The sequence below is a fragment of the Trichosurus vulpecula genome, chromosome 3, assembly GCF_011100635.1.
Source record: "Trichosurus vulpecula isolate mTriVul1 chromosome 3, mTriVul1.pri, whole genome shotgun sequence".
NCBI classification, from domain to species: domain Eukaryota; kingdom Metazoa; phylum Chordata; class Mammalia; order Diprotodontia; family Phalangeridae; genus Trichosurus; species Trichosurus vulpecula.
In genome coordinates, this window is record NC_050575.1 from 323,939,444 (window position 1) to 323,957,471 (window position 18,028).

The 18,028-nt window shown below is 41.2% G+C and overlaps 1 pseudogene; it reads left to right on the top strand.

Moving 5' to 3' along the window:
* Positions 1-213: 213 nt before the first annotated feature.
* Positions 214-8,993, top strand: LOC118842549 (annotated as a pseudogene).
* The last annotated feature ends 9,035 nt before the right edge of the window (positions 8,994-18,028 follow it).

An 18,028-nucleotide genomic window follows, 5' to 3' on the forward strand; every position in this document is an offset into this window, starting at 1 on the left:
TGAGCCATCCATGTCTTGACCACCTCATTGCTTTTTAAGGAAAAACTAGCCTAAGCTGCATGAAGGAGGAACTAGGATATTGCTCCTATCACACTCCAGTCCCTTTGGACCCTAATAGGAATAGCCTTGAGGAGAGCAGCATCTCACAAATGACCAGACTTGCATTCAGCCCAGCTCCTGAAGCCATCACGGAAGGGATAAATTGTTGTAAAGATGGGTTTCATCTTCTTCATCACCACCTGCAACAACTTGCTGATCAACTTCCACCACAGGCAGATGGGCAAAGAGCCCTGGGAATGGCAGCAACCCTTAGATGACTGGTCCTGCTGGGATTTAGCCCTCACAGCAACATCTGAACGATTGATTCCTGTGCAGAAGGGGCAAACCATCCTTACCAAATGCCAACCACCATACACAGGGTAGGCAGGTGTAATATCCATTAAGTTGGGACTTTTTGCTGTTTTAGAATGATAAATTAATTAAATGTCTTTGATTGAGCTTTACTAGGTGCAAAACCCCAGGCCCAAACCCTTAATTACTAGGTGCTAAGCCTATGTGAGCATGAAGCCCTCAGGATCCTAAGGGGAGTTGCTAAGACCAGAGCCAATAGTAGGAGCCTAAGTTCTGGTGGCTCAGATGACATTTGATGATGTCCAAAGACTGTATAAAAAGAGAGAACAGAACTATTGGCTGGGGGCTCTCACTCTTGGAGGAGTGTTGATGTGGAGACTCTGGGCAGCTGTAATTAAGAGCCCTCCAGCTTGTGAACTCAGATGTTGATGCCTTCTTGGTAACTATGAATTGTATTTGGTCTGTTAATAATGTATGTTTGTAATTTGTTTGTATATGCTCTGAAGTTCAGGGTGCTGGATTTTTCCCCTGAACTAAGTGAGTTTATATGTACATGTTGGATTAAAGCAAGATTGTTATCCCCCACTTTCCTTAGTAAAGCAGATCGAAAGAAGCTGTGCTAGCAGCATCCTTGTTGTTGGGCTTGTGTTGGTCTTTCACCACCCCCTCCACAACAGCCGCTAGCTGAATTATTGCAACAGCAGGCCAGCCTGCAGCAAGGGAGAGGAAGAGGGCAGCATACACACACACACACACACACACACACCAGGCAAGTCAAACCACTCCTACCACCTTGGCCAACATCTCTCTTCAAACCCTGGAGACAGCCTAGGACTCTGAAAACAAGAGCCTCTGGAATAGCCATGTTTCCAATCCAGCATCTGCAGCCATCATCCCGTGATGCAACCCCTGTGGACATGCAACCTCACAAGGGCTCCTTCAGGTGCTACAGCCACAATTATAGAAGTCCAAAAAAGACAGTACTTGTCACCAAAGTCCTTGGTACTATCAAATAGTTCAATATCAGAAACATATGATTTTTTTTTAAGTAGAAATGTCATTCAGGAAAAGACATTACCATCTGTTTTGACACTGTACTCTAAGGACTATAGGACTTTTCTAGCTGATGTGCTGATGAAACCTTCCATAGTAAGTGCTTAATGAATGCTTTATTCATTCATTTGGGTCAGTCAGTAGTCAACTGATCAAGAAACCTTAATACAGGCAGCACTGAAGAAGGAGGAAAAAAGCTAAAACAGAAACAGCAAAGAAAAAACAAACAAACAAAAAAACCAATGTGGTAGGACCCTAAAGGATTGAGTCAATCTGGAAGAATTCCAGGAAGGACTGAATCCCAGGTCTAAACAATCATCAGATCTTTGCAGCTTGTAGAGGGTCTTTCAGTGTAGAAAGGTAACTGTAAGAGGGGCGGCATTAGGGACAACAGGGATAAAGCAAAGATTGTCTGCTTTCTGCAGAGTCGCTGATCCTCCATGGGTCAGGTAAAATTGTTCCATACCCAAATCCATTTAATGTTCTTTGACCCATCAGCCAGGACTGTCCCCTCCCTTTGAACCTAATGGAGGGAGAAGATTTAAAAGCTTTGCCCCACAGAGATCTCTGAGGGACTGCCCTTCTTTTTCTTTGGGGCTAGTTAGACACTTTCACCTCCCCCTTGTTGACAGGAAGTAGGTCCCCTCCCAATAGTACTCCTGGTTGGTCCTCCAAGACCTCCCTGCGGAGGTGGAGTACAATGAACAGTTACCAAGCTTCTGTAAGCCATTACCCACTGTTACTGATGCGGCCCTAGGGCCCACATCTCTGCCCAGGTCAACTGCTACCTCCTGTGCCAGGGCAGGCTAGATGGAGTGTTTCTGTAGGCTGTCCCTGCAGGTGACTGCTACTGCCCCCACTATAGCAGTCCTGACTCTGCCATGAAAGTTTCTGGGGGCCTGCCTGTCACTGTCCTCTTGTGTTAGTCAAAAGTGCTGTGAACAGGGCTGCTGCTAGAGCTTACGGACACAAAACAAAAAACAACAAAGCCCGAGGCTCTTCTAGGCTCTTCCCCATGGGCAAACAGTTGCTATTTCTGCTGGGGTTGGGGAAAATGCTTCTGTGGCCCAAGTTTTATGCTCTTCAGGGGACCTTAACTGGAAGCTACAGAGAGAATTCCAGCTCACAGTTCTGGGGTAAAAGTGGAAATGTTTTAAACAGATGTAGCAGCCCTGACTGTCCTCAGCTAACTCAATGGAAAGCAACTGCCGTGTCAGTCTATATCCTTGATGCCAGAAACGTCTTTGGGCTCCTGGGGAAAATTAAGCAGCTTCTTTTGAAGTGTCTCTCCCAACAGTTTGCACCAAAGAATCATAAGAAAATGCATGTGGGAAGATCACAGTTGGTTTCTCAAATTCCAAATTAAAAAAAGAAAGAAAGAAAACTCAAGCAGTTTCTTTAGCGTGGTTGTTAGGCCTATCATTCTAAGATTTGCATTGGTTTGCATTCTTTTACTGTTGGGGTCCCTCATGCTATCCCTCTGTGACTGGCTATGTCTATATACCATTACAAGACTGAAGACTGCTGGTTTGTTTGCATTATCATTTCCAAAAAAGCATCCAAAACTAAACAGTTTATAAAAATATGACCCCCCCTCAAAGCAAGGAGGAGGCAATTGGGTGATGATGACCAGTAGTAGTACAGTTATCCCTTCCACATTGAGGAGATTAGGGGCATGGTGCCTCAAATCTGGAAAATCCATGTAAAATTTTTTGGCCCTCCCTTCATATCAGAGATGAAGTCTGAATTATTATGGTATTAAAAGATAAAATATGTTGGTATTAAACAATACTATATCAATACAGTAATATAGCTATATATACATATACGTACACACATGCACTACATATATTATATATAATGTATACATATTATATACGTATATTATATATAATGTATACATATTATATACGTATATGTATATATACATATGTGTGTGTATATATATATATATATATATATATATATATATATATATATATATATATATATATATAAATGCATTCCTGAGTTTCTAAACTTTTTCTGCATCATCTGCTGTATGTTCTTTGAGTATTGTCTGTGGCTTCCACAAAATTCCCATTTAATTTCTGATGCCAACCTGTGATATATCAAAACCACAATAGGAAAAGTTGTGATGTGGAAGGGATAACTATACAAAGTCCCAGCAAGCCCAGAGGACAACTAGTCCTTCTGAATTTGTTCTTTTCTAACGAGGGGAACATTTCTTTCACGAGTCCCCAAACTCAGTCCCTCCAAGCTGCTTTGAAGGCAAAATGGGTTCTGAAGAGATCTCCTAGTTAGAACTTTGAAGAAGCTTAAATTACCAGGTGGCAAGGCCCACTTGCACTTAGGAGTTTACCCTCTAATCTCCAGGAGTGGCCATGGTCTCATAGTGTACAACCACCATTTCTAGAGACATAAGCAAAAGCACCATCAGAACATGAAGGTCAGTTCAGGCTGTTCATCCCCCACTTCAAGGAAATCACTATGTTCCAGTCCTCAAGAATACACCAGTCATTCTGTGCTGGACCTGACTCAGGCAAATTCCCCTCTAGTCTAGTTTGATAATGGAACAAAATGAGACCCTCATAGGGGATTTAACAGTTAGTAAAAGGAGATTTACTTAGTCATAGAAAAAGAAGGCTATTCAACGAGGATAGGCATTGAGGACACCTCAAGTTGATTCAGCTGAGCAAAGCTTGCAACATGATTCACCAGCCAAACATCTGAGAACCCTTTCAGATCTTTATGGCTGCTTTGTACTCAGGACATGAGAAACTAATGTTGACAGTCTCCTGAACCAACCAAGCTATGAGGAGGTCTCAATTCCTTTTAAGGAAAAACTAGCCTAACTTGCATGGGGTGGGGGTGGGGGGGCGGGGAGGAGTTACGATATTACTCCTACCACATTATCCTTTTGCTCTATACCCACAACTGTTTTACACCATTGATCTCCTCCCTCCCTCCCTCTCTCTCTCTCTCTCTCTCTCTCTCTCTCTCTCTCTCTCTCTCTCTGTTCCCTTGCTACCTGTCTACTATTTTTTTTCAATGTCTTTTGTTGGATCATCATCTATTTCTTTCTCACTAAGCATAGATGTCCCCAATCTCAGTGTTAAAATGCAAGGCTCTGTCCCAAGCCCCCTTCTCTTCTTTCTCTACATTCTCTTCCTCAGCTCCCATGGATTTAATTATAATCTTTATAATAGTCAGTCAATGAGCATTTAATAAATGCTTCCTATGAACCAGGCACTATGTTAAGTACTGGAGATACAAAGAAAAGTTAAAAAATTATCCTTGGCCTCTAGGATCTCACATTCTAATGAGGGAGACAACATATAGATATCTAGGTATAAGTAAGATATATACAGAGTGGATGGAAAATAATTTTAGAGGGTGGCTCAAACTCTACCCCCTTCATACAGAAGGTGGAGTTGAGGAGAAAGAGCATTCCAGCTATTGGGGGGCAGCTAATGCAAAAGCATAGAGATGGGAGATGGGGAAGGGAAGGGAATGAGCATCTATATGGTATATACTGTGTACCAGGCACTGTGCTAAGTGCTCTTCATACAAATATTATCTTATTTTATGGAGTGTGGTGTGCAAACAACAGCATTAAAAAAAAAAAGCCACAGTGCTTGAATCACAGAGCAGAATAAAACAAAAAAGGAAAAGGGGCAGGTAGGTGGTGCAGTGAGTAGAGCATCTGCCCTGGAGCCAGGAGTACCTGAGTTTGAATCCCACCTCAGACACTTGACACACTTACTAGCTGTGTGACCTTGGGCAAATCACTTAACCCCAGTTGCCCTGCTTTCTGCCCTCCAAAAAAAAAGTTCAAACAAAAGAAGAATGGAAAGGTAAGAAGGAGCCAGGTTAGGAAGAGCTTTTAGATACCAAACAGAGGGCTTTAAACTCAACTTTATTAAGTGCCTACTCCCAAGGAACCCAAATACTGACATAGGTTGGCCTTCTGGTTGAGCTCCTTTCCTTGCCTGAGTCTCTAAAAGTGGCAGGCCTTCCCTAATCCTGGTTTACCGAATCACTTGAATATGCTCTGTACAATGTGCATTTCATGGGTCATGCAGGGAAATTAAAAAAAAAGATTCCAAGCTAGGTATCTTCTGACTCTAATCATACTCATAAGCCATTTATCACCTTGTGTACTAGTTGTATATTCAGAGAATGAAAATGAGATTAATATTAACCAAAGAAAAATTTGTAATGATAAAAATAATATCATATATAATATATGGACATATACACACACACATATGATAGCTAGTATTCCAAAAACAGCCAGTATGGCACAAAAATAGAGTTCTAGGTGGACTGGCAGTCAAGAAGACCTACGTTCAAATCATTAAATCTGTACTTTATAGGATCATAGATTTAGAGCTGGAAGGGACCATAAGCCAATATCGCTGCCCTGCCCACCTGGCTTATTTGCCACTGTGTGCTCCCTATTCTGGTAATTATGACAATCATTTTTCTGTCATACTAGCAGGGATTTAAATGCCTACTCTTTATCTGAAGAACTTTGAAATTGGTTGTGTGACATGGGAGACATTGGCACAGGACTGCCCAGCATAGCGTGCCCTCATCAAAGAAGGTGCTATGCTAAGCAGAATTGAAGAAGCTCAAAAGAAACTTAAGATGTGAAAATTTAGAGAGTCCACCCCAAATGTTCACATGGACTATTTGTTCCCAACCTGTGGTAGAGCTTTCTGAGCTTGTATGGGTTTGCTCACCACAGTCGGACATACTGTAACTTGACACCAACATAGTGATGTCGTTTTGGTCCTCTTCAAGAACAAAGGACAACAATCAACCAAGTGCCTGCCCTTAATAATAACATAAATAAATCATTTTATTGGGACTAGCCATCAAATTATAATAAAACTGTCCATTTTACAAGTATGGAAAGTGGGGCCCAAGGAGACTTACCCAGAGTTACACAACTAGTAAGTGTGAGTGGCAGGTCTTTCAGACTCCAAGCCCAATACTTTATTAACTGTATCATGTTGCCATTTACTGGGTGACCAGGGCAAAGTCATTTAGCATCTCTCAGTCTCAGGCAGTTCTCAGTAGACTGGTGTGGAGGGAATTCACATGCTGTAAGGATCTCAGATCCTTGAGGTGTGGCTATGAGTACTGGATTAGTCATGTTTGCATTATCCACGTCACTGCTTTCTTCAATTAGTGCACATCATTAAGAGTTGAAAGAGAACTTTCTTCAGTATTTCTATCCTCTTCTCTCTAACTTTTCTGATAGATATGGGCATATCATTGTTATCATTTAAAATATTTACTAACCATCTAAGCAGACCTGCATTTCAAAGGGAATATTCTCCTCCAGCCTACAAGCTCTATGACAAAGAAATCACAGGCCTGATTCCCACTAATTATTCACATAATCACTCCTGCATGGACTACTGGCAGGGGTGTTGTGAGGCTCAAATGAGATAATGGGTGCAAAGCACTTTGCAAATCTTAAAGGGTAACATAAATGCCAATTTATCATCATCATTAGTATTACTGGTCTCCAGGCTGGTGATGCCCTCTTTCCCTGAGCCTCCTATTATACTCTTGTTGACCTTAAGCAATGTTTATAAAGCAATGTACAGTGAGCTGGGGTCTACTCAGCACAGCAGCAGCCCTTCTTCCTTCACAGTGGTCAGCTACGACCCCCAACTCTTCAGCAACCATGTCAAAGGGACCCGCAGTTGGCACTGATCTTGGCAATCTTCCAACATGGGAAAGTGGAGATCATTGCTAATGACCAAGGAAACAGGACCACCCCAAGCTATGTCACCTTCACCAACACTGAACGTTTAATCGATGATGCTGCAAAGAATCAAGTTGCAATGAACCCCACCAACACAGTTTTTGATGCCAAACATCTGATTGGTCATAGATTTGATGAGGCAGTTATACAGTCAGACATGAAGCATTGGCCTTTTACACTGGTAAATGATGCAGGCAGGCCTAAGGTCCAAGTGGAGTACAAAGGGGAGACTAAAAGTTTCTATCCAGAAGTATCTTCTATGGTCTTGACCAAGATGAAATTGCTGAAGCTTACTTTGGGAAGACTGTCACAAATGCTGTGGTCACAGTACCAGCCTATTCCAACGATTCCCAATACCAGGCCACCAAAGATGCTGGAATCATTGCCGGTCTCAATGTACTCTGAACCATCAATGAGCCAACTGCTGCTGCTATTGCTTATGGCTTGGACAAAAAGGTTGGTGCTGAGAGAAATGTGTTGATCTTTGACCTTGGAGGTGGTACTTTCGATGTCTCCATTCTTACCATTGAAGATGGCATCTTTGAGGTCAGGTCCACAGCTAGGGACACCCACATGGGTGGAGAGGACTTTGAAAACAGAATGGTCAACCATTTCATTGCTGAGTTCAAGCGAAAACACAAGAAGTAGATCAGTGAGAACAAGAGGGCTGCTTGCCGTCTTTGCACCACTTGTGAACATGCTAAGTGCACCCTCTCTTCCAGTACCCAGGCCAGTATTGAGATTGGCTCCCTCTATGAAGGTATCAACTTCTATATATCAGTCACCTGAGCCCATTTCAAAGAGCTGAATGCTGATCTCTTCCATGGCACACTGGACCCCGTGGAAAAGGCCTTGAGAGATGCCAAGCTAGATAAATCACAGATTCATGACATTGTCCTGGTGGGTGGTTCTACTCGAATCTCCAAAATCCAGGAGCTTCTGCAAGATTTCTTCAATGGTAAAGAATTCAACAAGAGTATAAATTCTGATAGGGCTGTTGCTTATGGTACAGTTGTCCAGGCTGCCATTTTGTCTGGAAATAAATCTGAGAATGTGCAGGACTTGCGGCTGTTGGATGCCACTTCTCTTTCCCTTGGAATTGAAACTGCTGGTGGAGTTATGACCATTCCAATCAAACATAATACCACCATCCCCACCAAGCAGACAGACCATTACCACCTTATTCAGGTTTATGAAGGTGAGAGAGCAATGACAAAGGATAACAACCTGCTTGGCAAATTTGAGCTCACAGGAATTCCCCCAGCATCCAGGGGTGTTCCTCAGATTGAAGTAACATTTGACATTGATGCAAATGGTATCCTCAGTGTTTCTGCTACGAATAAGAGCACAGGCAAGGGAGCAAGATCACCATCACCAATGACAAAGGACGTCTGAGCAAAGAAGACACTGAGCGCATGGTCCAGGAGGCTGAGAAATACAAGGCTGAGGGTGAGAAGCAGAGAGACAAGGTATCTTCCAAGAATTCTCTTGAATCTTCCACTTTCAACATGAAGGCCGCCGTAGAGGATGAGAAAACTACAGGGCAAAATTGGGGATGAAGACAAACAAGATCCTTGACAAATGTAATGAAACGATCAACTGACTGGATAAGAACCAGACTGCTGAGAAGGAAGAATTTGAGCATCAGCAGAAAGAATCAGAGAAGGTCTGCAACCCCATCATTACTAAGCTGTACCACAGTGCAGGGGGCCTGCCAGGAGGCGTGCCTGGTGGGTTCCCAGGGGGTGGAGCAGCCCCATTTGGAGGTGCTTCTTCTGGACCCACCGTTGAAGAGGTCGACTAAACACACCAGAAGAAAGATCATTCCACGCAGCTTTCCAAAAATTGAAGGACTCAAATTTGTAGCCAAGGCAGTAGCAGTTTAAAAGTAACATTTAAGCTACTACGTAAATCTGGGCATTCTGAATACTTGAATGTGTGCAGAGAGAGAGAAGTGAATAACATTGTACTTTATCAGTGCTGTAAACAAGTGGAAATGCAATTCTTGTCCTGGAGAATAAAATCTATATAAATTGGCATCATAAAAAAAAAAATATAAGGTGAGCTGGTAAATGTTTAACATGATAGGAGAGAGGAGGGGAGGATATCTGCACATGCACACTCTTAAGTTTAATTTGTATTATTGATACTTTCTTCTCTCTAGATTGGAGCTATCAAACATGCTGCCCTTGGGATGTGTAGCCCACAACACTCTCACAACCAATTCAATAATTCAGTAAACATGTATTAAGCTCCTGCTGCATGCCAGGCACTGTAAAATTAGAATGTAAGAGTAAAATGTAATAGGGAAACATTTAACAAAATCTTGTTAACAAAATATATTTAAAAATTAAGCCAATATGGCCTCCAGGGATCCTTGTGTATGAATTACTAGCACTTTTCTATTTCATTTTGACAAAATTGGTCTGGATAATTATAAGAATTACCAAGAGCTCCATGGACAAACTAGTGAAACCAGGAAAAAGAATTTTATTTACAATATTTCAAGATCTGGGTGTCTAAAAAAAAAATAGACTCCCCTCCAGATAATTACAAAGCCCTTTTATAACCCATCCTCATTCGAATTTCCTGCCCTGCATCCCATTGGTCAACATTTCAGGGTTCACAGCCTATCTGAAAACACCCAAACCCCACCCCCACGTGGGTCTATAACCCTGCTCTCATTTCCACATTTCAGTTCCCCCCACTTCATCCTCATTTCCTTTATTTTAAAAAATACTTTTATTCTCCTCCCAGTTTGTCTGCATCAGACAGCATGAGAAAGGAGGAATTTTCTCAATTGCTAAGAGAATTGGCAAAAGCTGTGAGTTGAAATTAGTTTTATCTCTTACTTCAAATTATGTTTCATATAATTTCTGTGGAAACAAAATTCAATCATCCCTTACAATAGTCAATAAAATAATAAATCAAGTCCTGATTTGTAGTGACTAATGATTTCTGAGGTGTAAATAACCTTACTGAAAATTCAACAGTTCTTCTTGCAAGCTGACTAGATTTGGCTTAAGCACAACGTTAGGTTGCTGACACAAGAGGCCAGATAAGAAACTAGGCTTAGAATAGTGTAAATCCATATCTATGTTACCAATAAGAATCAGCCACATAATCTGGGGATGCGGACGACACATCATCTTCAACATTGTCTACTGAAAAAAGTGCATGAGCTAATTTTTAGTTATCCTGCAGAATAGCATTTGTGATATCGTCAACATTGTTGCTCTTTCCACTGGGTTTATTTATTGCTATGTACTCCCTATCCTGGTCATTATTACAATAATTTTTTCCGTCATACTAGCAGGAATTTAAGTGCCCACCCTTAATAACAATAACAATAAATCATCTTATTGGGATTAAACATCAAATGGTAAGTATAATTATTCTGCTATTTATTAATCACATCACAGTATTTTTTCCTGATGTCCCCCTCTGCAGTTGTGAACATCACAACTTCAATATCTGCTTGCCCTCTTTCTTACATTAGCTTTTTATTTAAAGTTCCCTCATCACTGTATTGTTTAGACCTATAAAAAGGAAAAACATCAGTTTTCACTGTACCCTCTATAATTACAATTTTCAGTACCTCAATCAATCCTCCTATAACTCTTTTATCTTTTGCAAGCTAAATAATGACTTTGAGGTAGTTGTCTTGGTAAAACTTCAAATGGATTCCCAAGGAAGCCTGCAATTTAGGAAAAACAAAAACCTGAAAAAACAACCACTCTAAAATATTCTGTTCCAGCTGCAGATTTAGAATTTGAGAGGGAGGAAGGGAGGGAGGAAGGGAGGAAGGAAGGAAGGGAGGGAGAAAAAAGAGAAAGGAAGAAAGAAAAGAATGAAAGAAAGAATGAGAAAGAGAAACCAAAGAGAAAGAAAGAGAAAGGAAGGGAAGAAGAAACAAAGTAAGGAAGGAAAGAAAGACAGGTGGCAAGAAAAAAAGAAAGGTGGCAAGAAAGAAAACAAGATGGCAAGAAAGAAAGAAAGGTGGCAATAAAGAAAGAAAGAAAGAAAGAAAGGTAGAAAGAAAGAAAGAAAGGTGGAAAGAAAGAAGAAAGAAGGGAAGAAAGAAAAAATTTCATTTTTAGTTGTTCAGTTGCTATGCAGTGGTGGCTTGTGGTTGGTATTTTTATTCGTCACTTAGAATAGAGCAACTTCCTTATTAAAACATGGATATATGATCCTGATGCTGAGAAATGTATGCCTTAGTGTTCCACTATCGTAAAACTCTGATCATAGGAATTTGTGGGGGGAAAGTCATGTTCTGGTTAATTGCACTTTCTGGTTCATTTGGTTTCAAATAAGAAGGCATTTTTTGTTTCACCCTTGCTTTTGGAAATCTATCAACAATGTGTCATTGTACTTCCTTGCTTTATTACACACAGCATAATAATAATAGTGTAATCCCTAATGATCTTGCAGTGAATCAATGCTATTGTTCTGACCACCAATCACAATTCTAGAGAATTGTAGAAGACAAACTGAGTTGAGTCTGTATCACTATGAAAAATCTGGGAAGTGAGCTCAGATCATTCAGTTAAGTGAATTCTGAACTAGTTGATTTGCCCTGTCCAAGGAGGATCATAAGATCACAGATACAGAGGTGGAAGGGACCTAAATTCCAACCTCTTAATCTTACATATGAGGGAACTAAAAGCCCAGGAAGTTAGGTTACTATCATGGGATCATTCAGCTAATACATGTCTGAGAGGCAGGGTTTGAACCCAGGTCTTCCTATCTTCAAGTCCAATGCCTTATTATACCACACTGCCTCCGTAACATGTGATTAATGGTGAGCTATCAGAATGAGGTCTCTAAAGGTGTGATCCAGGAATCTGTGCTTGGCCCTGTGACATTTAAGATTTTTATCAGTGAGCGAATAAAAACATAACATGCCTTAAGGGACTTACTAAAGTTGAACTGTTTACATTCCTACATGGAAAGATGATATTTGTAACTCATGAGACCTTCCTCAGTATTAGGGTAGTTGGAAGGAATATATATATTATATATTATATATATATAATATATATATACACACACACACACATATGTGTGTGTGTGAGAGAGAGAGAGAGAGGAATGTATTGGGAGAAGGAGAAAGGGAGAGGTAGAATGGGGTATGTAATCTCACATAAAAGAGGCAAGAAAAAGCTTTTATGTTGAAGGGGAAGAGGTGGGAGGTGAGAGAGAATGAGTGAACCTTACTCTCGTCGGATTTGGCTTAAGGAGGGAATAACATACACACTGAACTGGGTATGGAAATCTATCTTACCCTCCAGGAATGTAGGGGGGAAGGGGATAAGAGAGGGGGATGATAGAAGGGAGGACAGATTGGGGGAGGGGGTAGGCAGAAGCAAACACTTTTGAGGAGGGACAAGGTCAAAGGAGAGAATAGAATAAATGTGGGAGCAGGATAGGATGGAGGGAAATATAGTCTTTCATAGCATGACTATTACGGAAGTGTTTTGCACAACGATACATGTATAACCTATATTGAATTGCATGCCTTCTCAAGGAGGGTGGGTGGGGAGGGAAGAAGGGAGAGAATTTGGATCTCAAAGTTTTAAAAACACGTTAAAAATTGTTTTTACATGCAACTGGGAAATAAAATATACAGGCAATGGGGTATAGAAATCTATCTTGCCCTACAAGAAAGTAGGGGAGTGGGGCAGCTAGGTGGCACAGTGAATAGAGCACCCGCCCTGGAGTCAGGAGGACCTGAGTTCAAATTCAGCCTCAGATACTTGACACACTTACTAGCTGTGTGACCTTGGGCAAGTCACTTAACCCCAACTGCCCTGCCTTCTCCCCTCAAAAAAAAGTAGGGGAGAAAAGGATAAGAGAAGGGGAGTGGGGTGATAGAAGGGAGGGCAGACTTGGGGAAGGGGTAATCAGAATGCATGCCATCTTGGGGTGGAGGGAGGGGAGGGCTGGGGAGAAAATTTAGAACTCAAAATCTTGTGGAAATGAATGTTGAAAACTAAAAATTAATTAATTAACTAAAAAGAATACATAGCATGTGCTTAACCAAGGTTCCAAAAAGCACAAAGCTAGGAGGGATGGCTAACACATCAGATCACAGAAGATGTTAAAAGATGAGGGGTTATGGCTTAAAAAGATGAAATTTGATAGGAGGTAAATATAATGTCTTGAATTAGTAGCAAAAAAAAGAAAAACAAACCCAACCCCACAATTACAAGATACGGAAGCTGTGGCTACCAGCTCAGTATGAGTCAATAGTGTGATGTGGCAGTCCTAAAAGCTAATGTGATCGTAGAGTGCATTAAAAGAAGCACAGGATCCAGGACTGGGAACCCTATAATAGTCCCTCTGTTCTCTGCCTTGATCAGACTGCAGCTGGAGGACTCTGTATATCTTGTTTGTATGCAGCAGTTTGCACTGGGTTGTTTTCAGGTTGTCTCTTCCCTCCACTCTTAGACTGAGCTCTTTGAGAGCAAAGACTGGTTCTCTATTTATTTATTTGCTTGGTTTTTTGTCTGTTTATTTATTTGGTTGGTTATCTATCTGTTCATTCATTCCTTTGTCTATTTACTTATGTGCTTATTTGTTTATTTTTTGTTAATTTGTCAGTTCATTCATTCATTTATTTTGCCTTTCTTTGTATCTCCAATGTTTAGCACAGTGCCTGGCACGTTGTTGTTCAGTCATTCCAGTCATGTTGACTCTGTGACCCCATTTTAAGGTTTTCTTGGCAAAGATACTGGAGTGGTTTGTCATTTCCTTTTCCATCTCATTTTATAGATGAAGAAACTGAGGCAAACAGGGTGAAGTGACTTGCCCAGGGTCACAGAGCTAGTGCCCAAGGATAGATTTGAACTCAGGAAGATGAGTTTTCCTCACTTCAGGCCCCAGTACTCTATATCCACTTCACCAACTAGCTGCCTGGTACAGAGTAGGTCTTTAATAAATGTTTCTGTAACAGAGCTTTGACACATGTCCAGATTGTGTGAGGTAAATAAAATGTGAAGACTTCACAGGGAAGTTATGTATAAATATATACATGTATACATATATATATATATATATATATATATATATATATATATATATATATATATATAGACTAAGAAATATTTGAAAATCAAGAAAAAGGGAAGTGAAAAAATTCTGAGGCCATGAGAGTCTGATGGCTCAGTCTCTGGGAAAGTTTACCCTGAAACTTTTTGTTCTTTCTTCTGGTTCTGGTTTAAAGATTTGCTTAGTAAGAACAGGGTCACAATGACCTGTTTTTCTCTACTGTAAAGAATGGAGAGGGTCTCCCCCTCCCCTTATCCTATTCTCCTTCTTTAGATTTATAGATGTCACCTCAGTTGTAATCATTAACTAAGGGAATGGGAATTGGAGTTTCTGTGCCTCAATTTCCCAGTTCTTTGTCTAGCTTTCATGCTCAGATTGTAAGCCCACCTTCCAGCCAATGGTGAGAAGGGTCGGAGGTGGGTGGGAATTCTCTTGTGTTAGGTCTAATTATGGGTGCTTTGCCTTTTGTAAAGCACCTCCCTTGCTGGATTTGTTCTAGTAGGGGATGTCCAATTCTCAAGAATTGAATAAAATTTATTTCTGTTCCCACCCTGAGGTGGCTCCTTATTATAAATTTAATTGGTGAGGGTCTTTCATCCCACACAAGATCAACTAAAATGTAGGTACCTACTTGGGAGAGATCAGGGACCTGCTTCTGAGAGAAGACATTCTGTGCTCACCTATATTCCATCCTGGGAGCAGCTTTTTCTATATTGACTGCCTAGCCAGAACACTCTGTATCTTTAAAACCACAAGTCTAAGACAGTCTCTTTCAAGCTACATCCAGAGAGTGTAAAAGTCCTAGTCACCCAAAGCTTAAGCGCCATGAACTAAGCTGGGGCCAGGGTGGAGAGCTGGGAGGTGAGGAGGTAGAATAAGGCTACCTTCTCTCTTTCCTATTCAGGCCTTTTGACACTGAGAATCAGTCTTGGAGTTTTGGTCTTTTCATTTGTCTTTTTCAGTTCTAGGCATAGGCAGAGAGTGTCCCTGGACTCAGACTTGCGCTATAGTGTCCTTCGAGGCAGGATTCCAGGCCAGATCTTACCATCAGCCCAGCAGAGAAGCCCTGAGAAGCTAGGATGCCCAGGACTCCAATCCAAGTTGGGGCTTTGGACTTGGAACTTGGTGGGATGATGCTAGATAGGAATTTAACCCTGAACTTAATTTCCCTCCCTTTTCCAGAGACTAAGGTGGTTCTGTAAGATACACCACTTTGTGTTACGATGAGGGATGTTTGTAATAAATTTGTTCTTATTATAACTTTTAAGTAAATATTCCTTTGTAAAAGCTAGTCCAACTGCTAAGTGTTCAAATGAAACTGAGGTACTGGAGGAACCCCCCCCCCCAAATCGGGAGAACACAATCAGTGGGAACTTAAGCCAATAGAAAACACTGGATATTACCTTTAAAGGTATGGGAGATCAAGAGGGAGGGGTAAAATTGGATATACCTGGTCTTCAAGTGGTGGAGACCAGGGTAGTCAATGTTACATTTCTTCTTTGATTAGCTGGGAACTATATTTTAGGAGTGACATTGAAAAAAAAATTGATAGGATGTTTATAAGGAACAGAGGAAGAAACCAGGTACGTTTTTTATTGGATTTAATTTTTTAAAGTACAACCAGGAGAGGAGAGACTTGGGTAATGGGAGGGAGGGGGAGGGAGAGGAGGGATAAAATAGCCATTATCAAGTATTTCAAGGGCTAAGAGTGGAAAAGTGGCTGGATTGCTTCTCCTTGGCTCCAGGGTATAGAATTAAGAACAATGAGTGCCTGGAGCAATAAAATTACCAAGAGGTTAATTTAAGCATCATATAAGAAAAAACTTATTAACAATGAGCAATCCAGAACTATGAAATTCATCCTTCAGCCAGATCCATCACCACCATGGTGGTCTATTCAACTGCCACAACACACCTGCTACCTGGCCCCCTGGGGAAGAAACCACCCTGAGGCCAATTTAGTGATTGGCGAGTCCTTGCCCAGAACAGTCATATCATGAGAACCACATAGCTCCCTCTCTTCCTGTTCACACCCTCCAGCCTGCCCTACCACCACACCTCTCTCTACTCTGCTGGGGTAGTCGCCCCCCCCTTCCCTCTTTTGGCCCTTTCCAGATCCCTTTTATGTTTTACTTTCCCTTATTAAAATATAAATTCCTTAGAATAGGGACCATCTTGTTCTCTCACATCATTTTTTATATCTCCAGAGTTTAGCGCTGTGCTTGGCACAGAGTAAGCCTTTAATAAATGTCTTATCTATCCATTGTTATCTAACTATCCGGTAGTGGAATGAACTGCCTCGGCAGGCAGTGAGAGTGTTCTCCCTTATTGGATATCTCTAAGCAAAGCCTGGATGACCACTTGCCAAGTTTCTAGTAGAAGTGATTCTTGTTCTGATAACTTCAGAACCCTGAGATCCTTTCCTACCTATAAATAACAACTGACATTTATATAACACTTACTATGTGCTAGGCACTGTGCCACGTGCGTTACAATTATTATCTCATCTGATCCTAATGAAAATCCTGCGAGGTAGGTGCTATAATTATCCCTATTTTACAGATGATGAAACTGAGGCAAATAGTAATAACAGCTAACATTTATATACATTTCCTATGTGCCTGGCACTGTGCTAAGTGCTTCACAATTATTATCTTATTTGATCCTTACAACTACTCCGGGAAATAAGGGCTATTATCGTTTACATTTGGCTGATGAGGAAACTGATATAAACAGAGATGTAAACTTGCTGAGGGTCTCACAGATAAGTATCTGAGTCTGAATTTGAACTCAGTTCTTCCGGACCTCAGGCCTAGACCTCTATCCACTGTGCTACCTAGCTGTCCTAAATTCTGTGATGTGTGTGTGTGTGTGTGTGTGTATTCTAGGACAGGGCTGTCCAAAATGCAGGCTGTGGACCACCACAGAGCTCTCACTAAAATGGCAAATCAAAATATATTGTCTATTGTTTCCATAAAAACCTAAGGTTGGATAGCACTGTTCTAGGACCTAATTGTTAGTGACTTCAGAAAAAAAAAAGATTAAAACCCTGATCATTATTTGTTTTCTTGCTATTTCCTTGTTTTCTCCTAAAATGGTGGAGGAAATAAAGACCTAGTTAATGGTGATTTTACTCTAGGATGTGGCAACACACTTTATCACCACTTCTTTGGGGAAAAAATAAACTCTAGACCTCCTCTCTTCCATTTACCCTAAGGAATCTCCTATTACACAAGGCTTGACTCCTCTCTCTGTTCTCTTCACACATCCAATGTGCTAATGATGGGAATGGGATCTGAATTTCCGAAAGGAAAAGGCAACGTCTTTGGGATCTGGACCCCAAAAAGGAAAGTGGCTCAGGTCCCTGGCGTTCATCTGGAGTTATTGGCCCTTCCCAGTTAATTAACTGCCCTTTCCTTGTCTTGCAACAGGCCCCACCCTAGACTGCTACTCCCTTAATTCCATCTAGACCCCTTCTCTGTTCCCACAGTCTTCTGTATAAAAGATCCATCTCCACTCCATGAAAGTGCTCAGATTCCTAGAGAGTCGAGCCAATGCTCAGATTCCTTAGAAGTCTGGCCAATATGGAGGATTTTTAGAATCACGCCCACCTTCTGTTGGTGTTCTAATAAACTTTGTCTTTGGCTGAAAGAAGGCTTGGGTAGTATTCATTCAGGGAGGACCCGTGTGTTGCTGTTTTGGGGTCCTAGTACCCCTAAACCTCAACACTGCCAGTTCTTTCATTTCTACCTTCATACCATCTTTTATATATGTCCACCTCTCTAT